The sequence below is a fragment of the Protobothrops mucrosquamatus genome, unplaced genomic scaffold, assembly GCF_001527695.2.
Source record: "Protobothrops mucrosquamatus isolate PMUCROS unplaced genomic scaffold, P.Mucros_1.0 scaffold_156, whole genome shotgun sequence".
Classification (NCBI taxonomy): Eukaryota; Metazoa; Chordata; class Lepidosauria; order Squamata; family Viperidae; genus Protobothrops; species Protobothrops mucrosquamatus.
In genome coordinates, this window is record NW_015386232.1 from 925,055 (window position 1) to 939,014 (window position 13,960).

The window sequence follows — 13,960 nt, forward strand, 5'->3', positions numbered from 1 at the left end:
AGTCCTCAATTTTGTTTTTTTTCTATCTGCTGCATACCACCTCTCGGGGCTCCACACCCCTTCATCGAGGCAGGCCCTTGAGATGGTACTGGGCCAGGCCTGCGCGAGGGGGGAATCGCGCAGGACCAGCAGATCTGTCCTGGAATACATCACCGAGCAAAGCGATGAGTCCGGCTGCAGGAAACCCAAAAAAGGGGGGAAGAAAATAGTCCTCGTGGAGTTGTCAGTTAATCCATTTAGGAAGCCAAGCCGCTAGGCCACGTCCCTCGCCTAACCAGGATTTCTGCAAAAGTATACATCTACATAAATGGCAACCATACATCCTGCCTTCGGTTAGATAAATACTATTTAAAAATAAATAAATAAGGTCACATTTAAATTGGGACTGCCTAGAAAAGATAGTAGATTTACTCCTTTATGTAGCAGGTGGCTTTCCCTTGGAACAGCTTAAGAGGCCAGAGCAGTCACAATATACTTTTAAAAGCTGTGTATGAAGATTAGTAATCATAGATCAATTGTTTCCTCATATTTGTAATGAGGGTTTTAAAAATCCTCATTGTATTTTTATCCTCAAAGACTCAAAAGAGGACTCATAGACTAGTTTACAAATGTGGGGGAGATTTTTTATTTTTTACTATTTTGTGATCTTATGTAAATATAAAACTCAGTATTGCCTTATCAATTAGTGTTGTCCTGGGAAAGTTAATACCTCATTAAATGGTACAGACCTTCCTGAAATTTCCTTTACAATGTTTAAGCGGCAGTGTGTAAAATAGATACATGGAAAGTCCTATTTTAAACATCAAATTGCTCTGCCTATATTGCCTTTTTATTACCACTTGGGAAATAATCACTTAGGCTGTATTCTCTTATTCCTTTTCAACTTATATGTTAAGATCTACTATCCTCAGTGCATAAGAATAAAGAGACAATACTTTTTCATAAACAATAAAAACCATAGCAACGAGTAGTCATACCCAGTGAAAGATAGTGGTCTATGGTAAAGTGTTAGTATGAGATGTCTGATCCTATTAAGAGTGAGCGGATTTGCCTTAAAGAGGAAATGCTGAGTATGAAATCTGGCCATTCTCAGCTGATCCATGGGATCTCTAAGTTGTTCTCTTCCTTTGGAAAACCATTGGATTTGCCATGGAACCTATCCTGGGTCTCCCAAAGTGGGTGGGAACATGACACTGTCCTCACTATTGATTAAAAAAAATTAAAAGGTCAGTACTAGGACTGGCAAGGAGACAACATTTTGTCCTTCAGCCGTGATAAACATAATTTGTGAATTTGTCTCAGATTTTAGTCTCAGAAATAAACTTCTTGCAAGGATATGCCTACTTTCTACTTCATGTTACAAGGGAATTGGTATGATTGCTGTGAAAATTAACTGTCATGCTTGAGAATAACAGCATTTTATGAAATACTGTATAACATTATCATACTATTTAAGATAATTTTACCATAATTCATTATCTGTATCAAACAGATCACCTGTATCTGGCAAACAAAATAGTTAAAATTGATTATCTATTAGCCTCATGCATCTTAACAGCAAAACAATTGAATTATAGATTGATATGGGACTTAGGAATACAATCAATACATAAGAATTTGTAGCATCATTCTTAGGCATGTGATTATCTTCTCATTTGTTGGATAAATCTTTCTGCCATTTGTTCCTGTACTTTTATTAGAAGTTAGTTTTCTCCAGTCATATTTTCTGAAATGAAATCTCTGATTTGTAACATCAGTGAAAATATTGAGCATTAATTTTTGAGATAACTTGCAGTTAATGTTTTAACCTATTTCTCTGTTCTTGTTAAAGAAACATATCCTTCAGACTCTAATAAGCAATAATGTAAGCTTTTTATAAGTTGATTTATATTTACAGTTTATGAAATGCAGTGAATTGAATCAATATGGCCACATATAGGTGTGCTATCAGAGTATAACTTCATTAATAAATGGAAGGCATGGATATTGATCATTTTGTATTAATAATATCTACTAGAAATAATGTGAGTGTGACACTTACAGTACTGCAAAGCTCAAAATATCACTTTGTTTATGGCTTTGCTATAACTTGGATATTATTGAGCGCAATTTATGACTGGGGAGTCCGTTGGTGTCTCCTGGATATTTTGTACAGTGTGACTGAGAATAATTACTGAATGCACATGTTTCAGTCTATATTATATAAGAGTTTATACAGATATTGAGGAAAAAAGAGAATGGTTATTTTAGTATATTTGGAACTTGCCATCAGAACTATTTTTTGCTTTTAAGACATTAGGTTTTATTCAGTGAAGATACCTTTTAATATGTTTGCTGAACACAGATATATAATATTTAATTTATAAATAAATATTTCCTATATTCTCTCTTTTGACTCATTATTTCTCAATCAAGGATGGTCTGTATCTTAGATTCCATGGGGGGGGCACTCTGGTACTAAGCAGTCATTATAACGGATGGGGAACAATGGCCCGTTTATGACTTGTAGACTTCAACTCCCAGAATTGAGTTGAAGTCCACAAGTCATAAAAGGGCCATCGTTCCCCACCCATGCATTATAAGGAGGTAAAGCAAATTGATAACAGAATATAATTCCCTGCACATGCCATGATCCCAGGAATATATTTCATGTTTTTAGTTGTAATTGAAGGGAGGAACAATTGAAAAAACTACTCTAATTTTATCTTAGAGGGGGAAAAATATAGAAAATTAAGTTACTTATTTCTCACTGAAATCAAAATGAAAAGTTTATTCATCAATTAATCATTGTAATTATCATAAATGGAATTTGATACTGTTCCTATAGCCAAAGAACTATTAAAAGATATAGATATTATTTCTCCAATGCAGATGGATTGATTTTTATTATATAATCCTAGAGGTTTAGCTGAGATTCAGTCATGTTTACTGTGGAACGGGTAGAGAAACATGTTCTGTATAAAATTGCTGAATTACAACTCCAAGAAACCCTAGCCAGATTTAATGGAACTTATTGTCAGCAATATCTGGACTGGAGGATCACAGGTTTCTCATCAAGGCTCAATGAATTGAAAAGGATAGGTTTGTTTAGTATTAAGTCCACAAAGTTTGTTTAGCATTACAAAAAAACAATTATTAGCATTATTGTTTTCAGCAAGAATATCAAGTTTTAAAGAGTAAGAAGCCAACTATAGGACATTTGTAAAAGAAAATCTGGTATTGTTTATATGTTAATGCTTTGATATCCATGGAATCAGCTGAAAGAATCACTATTTAAAAGGTTAGACATTAGTTAAGAATATACTTTCTGAGAAACAGATAATGTGGGTTCATATTGCCCCCAACTTAAAAAATATATTTGAGCTGACAGTTGGATTTGTTTTAGAAGTTCTGTTGGATGTCTTCAGAATTATTTAGAGTAAAGCATAAATAACATTGTGAAATATTTTATCTTGGTTATTTTTAAAACGTTCATACAAAAGAACTAAACTATGTATGTATGCTTTTCAAGAAGCTTTATTCATCCTGGACAAATGTTTTCATAATGTTTTTATTGAAAAGACCTCTCAAGGTTGTGTGCAAATAGTTGAAATACTTTCTAAAAATTCAATCAACATTATAGCTTATTCATCGTTCTACATTTGAAATCTGTGCAATGTTCATTCATTAATATCATATTCATGAACTATGCCTGTATAATTAAGAATGCTAAATATTGTCATGATTTTCTAAAAGTCTGAAAGGTTTTTGAACTTAAAGATCTGTTAGGTTTGGGGCAGGCTATTAAAATATACACTAAATTCAAAGTGGCTTTTAAAATCCCAAGGAAGAAATCATTTATGTTTATTTTAATTTAATACTTTTTTAAATGCTTTGGAAAACCTTCTATTCTGAAAAGTGGCCATAATCTGAATGTTGTGCTGCACTGAACAGAGAGAGTAACATAAGAATGTAATTGTAATCCTTTGTTGGATTGGAAGCTCAAACATTGGCAAGTGAAGGAGGTGCCTCTAAAGAAATAGATACAATTTAGAATGTAGACACAAAGTAATGTGATCACAAATTTCATCTTAAAAGTATTTCTAAACAGCTGTGCATTATTGCTGTGAAATAAATTGAAACTGACATAAGTAAATGACGTCCATCTTTCTTAATCCATAGAGAGATATTTTGCTTTTGATGGATGACTTAACATATTTCCTCTAAATAAACCAAGACTTCATTAATCCCTGTTCTATAATGCCCATATACAGTAGATTACTGCAATGATTTATATGCTGGTATATCTTTAAAGATGCTCTGCAGACTTGAATCAATATAGCATTATCCGAGTAAGAATGTTAACCAGAACTTTATGGCCATTTTATGCCAGTTCTGCAGTATCCTTGGTTGGTCCCAGTACACTTGCAGACCAGATTCAAGTTCCTAACATTAACTTAAAAATCCTTTGTGGCTTGGGGCCCCAATATCTGAAGGAAATCACTTCCTGAAAATTCCAACCCAAACCGTATAATTGGCCAGGAACTAGCTCTCCTTCCTTGTTGAGGTTTGGAAGCAGCTGTACAGCAGGATACCACCTTCTCAACTCCCAGTTTTCACATGCTTTCCTTTATAAGGGACATCCAGTGGCTTGTTTTCTTTCTAGGATTAGACCAGGGGTAGGCAACCTTGGCTCTTTTATGACTCATGGACTTCAACTCCCAGAATTCCTGAGCCAGCATGCTGGCTCAGGAATCCTGGGAGGTGAAGTCCACGAGTCATAAAAGAGCCAAGGTTGCCTACCCCTGGACTAGACAAACATTAAAATAATTATTTTTAATATATAACATATACGCAACATTCCACAATAGAATTCTGCATCTAATTATATTTACCTTACCTCTTTTTAATGTCTTTGTGCTCTGTACTTTTACCCAGTGTTTTTATTTAACATTTCATTGTCATTTTAAAGTGATTGCAAGTTGTTCAAGGAAAACATTGTTTGAAGATAACAATTAAGATGTTTCAATAAGTAAAAATAACTAAGTATTGTTGCATCTACTATTAGGCAAAGCGAATATGCTTTGATTTGTGTCATAAAAGGGCAGCATATTTATTGTTCACGAAACAATTTATTTGTAATTGTAAGGGAGGGAGAGAATAAATTAGGATTCCAATACTTTCCATCTTAAATGCTAAAATAAACTAATAGCAATAGCACTTAGACTTATATACCACTTCACAATGTTTGACAGCTCTCTCTAAGCTGTTTACAGAGTCAGCATATTGCCCCCAACAATCTGGGTCCTCATTTTAATGGGCCTTCAATATTTCTTTCCTTATCTGGAGTGGACATACATTGTTTGCTGTTCTGCAGCATGTGTTGGACTGATTAAACCAGAAATTTGGTAATATTTGAGAAGGGAAATTTGTAAACCTTTAACTACGGTACATTTTTATTTAGCTAGCAACCAATTTTAATGAAATCGAAGTATAATATCAAGATCTACAGGGAACTTTAAAAATGCAAGCCATAGGAGCTGAGATCTGACTGAGAAAACCAGATTGTTCCAAGAGATTATCAGCATGGAGAGCAAAAGAGAGAGAAACAAATATCCTTAGTGATTCTTACTGCTTTGCAAGGCCCATGTAGTTGGTGCCTCTTTAGCCCAGCTGGTGTTTGTTAATGTGAAGGCAGCTCTCTCTCCCAAGATGCCTGCCCCTTAGCCTGGAGCTCTGATGCTGCTCCAGTCTTTGTTCTTTGATTTGGTGGTGTCACAGGTTGTGGCTTGGGGTCAGGGAACTGAACTGATAGGTTTATGTGATGTGCAAAGCTCAGGACTACAACATCTTCCACTGTCTCTGAACTTGGCAGCTCCACAGAGTCCTGGTATTCGCCTTTAGATATCTATCATTCTGAGCAACTTCCAGCTGAGATATACCCCAACACAAACTTCCATTTGAGATATTTTGATTCACTCAACATCCAGTCTGTTACTTGTAGTCTTAACAGTAGTTATGATGATTTTCAAATCTTTCCTCATGTACAAAACAACAGCTATTTCGTTTTTGTAAAATCATCTTAAAAGAGGGAATAAAGTAGTAGAAGACTGGCTCACTCTGCTAATCAAAAGAGATAATAACCTGTTTGAGGGATCAGTAGTACCAATTAATATTACAATTATAAGTACAATTATAAGTACAATTGTACTATAATAGTACAATTATAAGGATGTAAATACTGCAAGGGGTGACCCAAAGGAGCTTTTTCAAAAAGGCAACTGGACTTTCTTGATTTGTTTTTCTTTGAAAACATTTTGCTTCTCATCCAAGAAGCTTCTTCAGTTCTAACAGTTACAACTGAAGAAGTTTCTTGCATGAGAAGTGAAATGTTTAAAAAAAAAGAAAAAAACCCCAAGGAAGTCCAGTTACCTTTTGGAAAAAGGCACCTTTGGGACAATCATGACCTGGATGACTGAGAATCTCCAGTCAAGGAGTGCCAGAAATGACAATGCCCGATAACTGTATCATCTCAACTGGAATTTCCAGTTCAAAAAAGATAAACTGTAAATCACAGCAGCAACACCTTCTTTTAAATTTGTAAACCTTTAACTACATTTTTATTTAGCTATCAACCAATTTCAATGAAATCCTGAAAATGTTATCCTATTTTTTTTATAATTTCTAGAAAGTGAAATAAAGAATCTCAAAATTAAGCTTGTAATATACATTTGAAACCAATTTCAGTGTTGTGTACAACAGATCCACTGAACTTATTGTGATTTAATTATCCTATTGATTTTGATGAAGTCTGGACCTAGTCTTCAAATACCTAATTTTGTTCTTCAAGTACTTGTGCACAAATTTATATTGTACTGAGACTGCAACAGTTGTGTGCATTTTTGTGTCCTCTGGACATATTTGGATTCATCATATTCTATAATATGTCAAACTTTCAATTAAACCATACAATATAATAGCCTGTTTGCCTGTCTGTTAACATCTAAACTTTAAGCATGATATATTTAGGTGGATTTTGCCAAGACTACAATTATTTTCTTTCTCTCTTCTTGAGATTTCAGGTGGAAGTAGCTGTAACTCTAATTATCTAATCCAGAGGTCCCCAACCTTTTGGGAACCAGGGACCTGTTCCATGGATAAAGGTTTTTCCACAGACCAGAGAGTGCATGGTTTTGTGTGCTGCTTGCATCCCACGGATGGGGCTTTGCTTGTTTGTGCAGACCAGTTGCTGGTCTAACCCTAACCCTAACCCATGGACCAGGGGTTGGGGACCCCTGATCTAAGTTGTTATTTGCTTAATGAACTTTCCTGCACAACATAAAATTAAATCTGAGGGATTGAAAAGTAACTGGAAATCTCATGCTTCAATCCTTTCTCCTCAACATATAACAGTTGGTTGCTTTACAGCCAGAACTATGATTGAATTTCTAAGGTTCAGTTAACTGAAAGGAAAATATATGTACCATCATGCCATGTGTTTACCTTTGCATTTTATTATTTTATAAAACAATATCATTAAGCTGCCTTTCATGCTGATGATTTTTACATTTTCATGTACCATTTATTTGATAGTGATCTCTAATTGAGTTATAAGTTATAAGCATGATGCAGTTAATACTCAACATCAACTCCGTCTTGGTCCATTCTCCTTTGCAGAAATAGGTTGAGAACAGGCAGTACTAGCCCATTAATTCTAAATAACAAGCCAAATATACTGGTAGTTGAGTATTATAAACTGGCAATAGAATTTAGAGTAGCATATTAGCTTGAGGGGTGCAGAATAGGGGGTGCAGAATAGGCTGTATATTTGTGCACATAGTTCCATTCTTAATAGCTTGCTACATGCTTCATGTCCTCTATCCTCTGATATTGTGAAGTTATTCTGTCAAATGGAGAAACCAGCCCTTGAGTTCTTTATATATTAGCTTACTTTTCTGACTTAATTTCTACACTTTTAAAAGGCCATAAGGGTAGAGATCTATTTAATCACACTGTCATACATGGAGTACTCTGTACAGTTTAAATAGCTATAGCTTTTTTAAAACAAGGTTTAGTGCTGAAACAGGTGCAGAAGAAAGTTGGAGCAACTTACAAAAAGTCATGATCTTTTGGTGCTTTGTAATAGGAAAGAGTGACAAGTATGTTGATACGTGATATGGGTATAAATATTTTTCACAGTATGCAAAAATAAATAGAAAGTTTTCTCTCCTTTTTAAAGAATAGTAGAAACCAGCATTATTTTGGATTCAGAACAATTTTGAAGACTGACAAAAAGGTCATGTGTTTTGTCAGATTCTCTACAAGTACTTTTACTAATTTTATAGTAATGAATTCTGGCAAGTTAGTTCTACATATTAAACTTATGACATTCACAACCACAGATGAGAAAATGACCAACTGCTACATGGCCATGAACTTAAACACTTTCATAAATTTATGGAGAACAAACTTATTTATGGCTATTTATAATTAGGACTTACATACATCACTTTGAATGCCAGTAGTTATAGAATCTGGTGGGAAATTGGTGTTACACTTATATTCTTCAGATGGATTTCCTAAGGCATGTGGTGGATTGCTGTAGGAAATGGAATGCTGGTCTAATATATATATATATATAAAGCCAGAAAACAAAATTGTAACTCTGCTTTCCATCTTACTCTCTATCCCTTCAGACTGCCTACTATCCAAATTTATTTGTCTTTGTTCTAGGTTGGTGAGAACAGTTTCAAACAAAGTACTGTATTATAATCCCCAAGCATTTTTATTTTCTATGAATCCCTAAATACAAAAATGAGTGACAGGTTCAAAAGAATTTAGATTATTTATTTATAGATCATCACCATAGATCATATATCATCCTAAAACCAGAATGTAAAATTATAGAATTACAACAATCCCAGCACAATGCCACAAAATGTTATAATCATATGAGGAACTGCAATAGTAACAGCAAAATTTTGCCAGTCTTAAAAGTTATCATTGATTTATAATCTAATCAAAATAATAAAACTGCTTATGAATTGCCATGGTAGTTGGTTAACAGTAACTGATTAATCTTTGCATCACACTGAATAACTTTTATTTCACTTCCCCCAGAGGACAGGGCAGAAACATTCTTGCAGAAGGATACCATTAAATCTCCTTGCTCATAATGCTGAAAGCAACCTATTGAACCTGGCTCTGGTACATTTGGGGGAAATGTTGATCAAGCCATTGAAAAAAATAGCCTTAGAATTAGCTTTTGGAAGAAAATAATTGCCTTCTTCATTGATCAGCATTTCCTTATTTTAATCATGAAACCTGAGAACCATATAGTGTGAATGATTGAGAATGGCTCTCAATATATCCCCCCCCTCCATTCCCATTCAAAAACAGTTGAAACAGGGCTGTATTCTGGCATCTAGTCTGTTTACTTTCTACCTGGTGCAAATCTGGTATATAACTTGCTGTTCTGAAAATGAATAGTGGGATTTTGACGAAGATTTACAGAAAGGTCTGAGCCCTAGCTGAAAATGGTACAGTATAAAAGCAGCACATTGAGATGGGTTGTAATCAGGGCTTTTTTTCTCGGAGAAAAGGTGGCGGAACTCAAACCTGGCCACGCCCTCATCAAACCCTAGGACCGCCCCTTTAGAGAACAGGAATGCAAGTAAAATTTGGGAGGGGCTATTTCCGGTGTGGGAGGGGCTATTTCCGGTGCGGCCGGCCCGGAAAAAGGTGCCGGAACGCGGTTCCGCCGCGTTCCGGCTGAAAAAAAGCCCTGGTTGTAATACAGAGAGAATGTATGAGGATCAAATCATAAAATAAATATATGAAGGAAAAATGAATGGCTTGAGATGAAGAGAAAGACTAAGAAAATTGTGATTGGATGGAGTTGATAAGAGATAAAGACCAGTGCTGGAATAAACTAGACTTACTTGGATTTCCTATCATCTCCATTATTTTGGTTACTGATTGTTACTCCTTTGTTATTTTGCTTACCCTGCATTTTATCTAATATGCTTATCCTAAAAGAGTGTAGCATGATATGTATGAACATTTGAATCTTGGTACTTGCAGACAATAGCTGCATCAATATGTATAATGATATTTAATATTTTGCTAAATATTCATAAAAAAGATCTTGGTTTATTCATCTGAATGCAGAACCACTTAATTCATTGATAAATGATTTTCGATGCCAGTTAGTAAACTTCTCTCTTTTCTTATGCTGTCTTCCACCCTGGACTGAAGAATCTCTTTAGTAATGAACCTGTTTCTTCCCTTAACTGTGTTATAGCCTTTCTATGTTCCCAGAGACAACTGGACATTCCATCACAAGAACTGTTTTAATTCTTAAAAGTTATTTCATTCCATGGGTAGAAATTTTCACACTGCTTTATGGTATGTTCATGCTGTACCAAATGTTTACTTCAGCAATTGTGGTAAGACAAGAAGAGTAGTTTGGGATTGGGTTTCCTCCTCTTTTTACTAAATAGACTGGCATTCATACTCCACCCCTCACAGACAATAGTTAACAACAACATAAATTATTTTCAATAATATGAGTTCCATATATGCCCTATAGTAACTGAGCATTGCTATAAAGACAGATTAATAATGAGTAATGAATAATTTCTCAGGAAATTACAAGAAAAAATGAGGAGACATATAGATAGTATTTGCCCCTTTCCATCTTGTACAGATTTTTATATTTTAGGATTATAAGATATCTTTGTCTTAAAGAATTAAGGAAAATTACTGTAGTTAGATATTGAAAATACTGTTATCCTTCCATATGCAAAAAAGATACTCCAAGGCAACTGACATTCAACTCTAAAACCAACAGTTTAATTTTTGATATACCGTATTTTTCGCTCTATAAGACGCACTTCCCCCCCCCCAAAAGATGGGGGGAAATGTCTGTGCGTCTTATGGAGCGAATGCCGCCTCCCACCGCGCCGCTCCGCGTCCCGCGCCTCCGTGTTTCAAGCCTCTGTGGCACAGAACTGCTGGCGTTATGTTTGGGCGGAAGACGTTTTCTTTTACAGATGGGGCGGGTGGGCCTGACATTCGCGCGCAGGCAGGACCCCGCCCGCCGAGCCACCGCTTCCCCATCGCCCTCCATGCCAGCCGGCTCCATCTCCAGACCTCCCAGCTTACGAGCGCAGGTCCAGGGCTCGCCAGCTGAAGGGCGCAGGAGGTAGGCACCGCCGCGGCCTCCCAACCGCGCCGCCGCAGCCTCCCAGCCGCTTGCTTCTTCGGCTGGAGCGACTGCAAGGGCTTGCATGGTCCCCAAGGGCCGCTGACGTGCTCCCCGCTGCCGGTGACCATGCAAGCCCTTGCATGGTTGGGTGGGCCTGACATTCGCGCGCAGGATTCGCGCGCGCCTACCTCTTGCGCCCGCCGAGCCACCGCTTCCCCATCGCCCTGCACGCCAGCCGTCTCCGTCTCCAGACCTCCCAGCTGACGGGCGCAGGTCCGGGGCTCGCCAGCTGACGGGCGCAGGAGGTAGGTGCCACCGCGGCCTCCTAGCCGCTTGCTTCTTCGGCTGCCTCCTGTCCTGCTCCCCCTCCCCACCCGTTCGGCCGAGGAGGCGATGGGGACGGCGGCCGGGAGGCGCTGCCTCCCGTCCTGCTCCCCATGCCCGCTCGTTCGGCCGAGGAAGCGATGGGGACGGCGGCTGGGAGGCGCTGCCTCCCGTCCTGCTCCCCCTTCCCTGCCCGTTCGGCCGAGGAGGCGATGGGGACGGGCGGGAGGCGCTGCCTCCCGTCCTGCTCCCCCTTTCCTGCCCGTTCGGCCGAGGAGGCGATGGGGACGGCGGGCGGGAGGCGCTGCCTCCCGTCCTGCTCCCCCTTCCCTGCCCGTTCGGCCGAGGAGGCGATGGGGACGGCGGGCGGGAGGCGCTGCCTCCCGTCCTGCTCCCCCTTCCCTGCCCGTTCGGCGCCGTCTGCCTTTCATTCTCTCTCTCTCCTAACCTGGAGGGAGAGGGAGGGAGAGAAAGAGAGAAAGAGGAAAGGAAGAGAAAGAGAGGAAAGAGAGAAAGAGGAAAGAGAAAGAGAGAGGAAAGAGGGAAAGAGAAAGAGACAGAGAAAGAGAGAAAAAGAGGAAAGAGGGAAAGAGAGAGGAAAGAAAGAGAAAGAAAGAAAGAAAGGGGAGAGGAAAGAGAGAAAAAGAGGAAAGAAGAGAGGAAAGAGAAAGAGAGAAAGGAAGAGGAAAGGGGGGAGAGGAAAGAAAGAAAGAGGGGGAGAGGAAAGAGAAAAAAGATTGAGAAAAGAGAGAGAGGAAAGAGAAGAGAAAGAGAGAGGAAAGAGAAAGGAAAGAGGAAAGAGAGAAAGAGGAAAGAGAAAGAGAAAGGGAGAGGAAAGGGGGGAGAGGAAAGAGAAAAAGGAAAGAGGGAGAGAAAGGGAGAGGAAAGAGGAAAGAGAAAGAAGGGGAGAGGAAAGAGAAAAAGAGGAAAGAGAAAAAAGATTGAGAAAAGAGAGGAAAGAGAAGAGAAAGAGAGGAAAGAGAAAGGAAAGAGGAAAGAGGGAAAGAGAAAGAGAGACAGAGAAAGAGAAAAAGAGGAAAGAGGGAAAGAGAGGAAAGAGAGAGAAAGATAAAGGGGGAGAGGAAAGAGAGAAAAAGAAGAACGAAAAAAGGAAAGAGAAAGAGAAGAGAAAGAGAGACAGAGAGACCCTTTTGACATCTAAAATGAAGAGAACTCTGCATACGGTATATCTTTTTACCTTTATTTTATATATACACACACAGACACAGACACAGACACACACAGACACACACACACACACACATATATATATATTAAAGGTAAAAAAGGATATATGCAGTGTTATCTTCATTTTAGATAGAATATTTTTTTTCTTGTTTTCCTCGTCTAAAAACTATGTGCGTCTTATGGTCAGGTGCGTCTTATGGTGCGAAAAATACGGGTATACAAAACACATATAGTTTTAAATCTCGTTTACAGCAGGAGACAAATGACTGTGGCTTCTTCCTTGAATACTGTTTGCTATGCTTTTATTCATCATAAAGCTTAGCAGATTGTAGAGTGTGATTTTGGCTGACTTAGAAAGCTAAACAGAATTGAGCCCAGCTAGCATCTGGATGGGGAACCACCACCTTGGAAGAGCAAAACAATAGGCCAGACTAAGAAATAATACAGGACAATCTATGATTGTAGTTGTAGTTTATGATGATGCCAGCTTTATGGTTGTCATTCAAGGAGGGGGGTTGTTTTCTACTATATTCTGTTTGCAGAAACTAGCTTTTCAGGATGAAACAGTAAAGATCCATAGAAGAGTTGGGAAAAAATGCCCCCACCTCAGTGGTGGGATTCAGCCAGTTCGCACCGGTTCAGCAGAACCGGTAGCTAATTTTTTGTTGCCCAGGCCCAGAATGGACTTCTGGAAGCAGCATCCACACAGAGAACCTGTTGTTCACATATTTGAATGCCACCACTGCCCCACCTCCATAACAAGAAAAAAAAATCCTTGAAATGAGCACTTTTGTTACTCGTATCTGCTTCTTTGCATAAGTACCACCATTTGCTACCCACTTTGCCAACGATGGACAAACTTCTGAAAGCCAACACCAGAGAACTCCACACTTTGTCTCTTTAACCAGATCTTGACAATCCTTTCCTCTTCATTTGAGTCAGATACCCATAAAGGTTATACACTTAAATACTTAATTTATGTCTCCCCCCACTTGACTTTTTTACAAGCTAGAAGGTCCCAGTCTACCCCTCATCTCATAGATGTGGTGATCATGCCTGGTAATCACTTTAGTTGTCTTCTTTCCTACTTTCCTCAACAATATAATAATAATAAAGTTGGAAGGGACCTTGGAGGTCATCTAGTCCAACCCCCTGCTCAGGCAGGAAGCCCTATACCATTTCGGACAAATGGCTGTCCAGTCTCTTCTTAAAAACTTACAGTGTTGGAGCATTCACCTCTTCTGGAGGCAAGTTGTTCCA